Below are 310 nucleotides of genomic sequence, written 5' to 3' on the forward strand. Positions count from 1 at the left end.
ATACTCAAAATCCCTCTGAGGACAATCAGAGCCCAGAGAGGAATAATGCTGGCGCTGAATGCCCAGACCATGCTCATTCCTGGCGTTCAACGCCAGAAACAAGCATGAATCCGGCGTTGAACGCCCAAAGGGAATATGGTTCTGGTGTTCAAACGCCAGTAACAAATAAGGAAGTGGCGTCTAACGCCACTCCAGCTTCCACCTCTGGCATTCAAATGCCAGTGGGTGATCAGTCACATACAAGTGCTGATAACAACCCTTCTAAAAAGGCCTCCCAACCCACTTCTGTAGGTAATAAACCTGCAGCAAC

This window comes from Arachis duranensis, chromosome 8 (genome assembly GCF_000817695.3).
Source record: "Arachis duranensis cultivar V14167 chromosome 8, aradu.V14167.gnm2.J7QH, whole genome shotgun sequence".
Lineage (NCBI taxonomy): Eukaryota > Viridiplantae > Streptophyta > Magnoliopsida > Fabales > Fabaceae > Arachis > Arachis duranensis.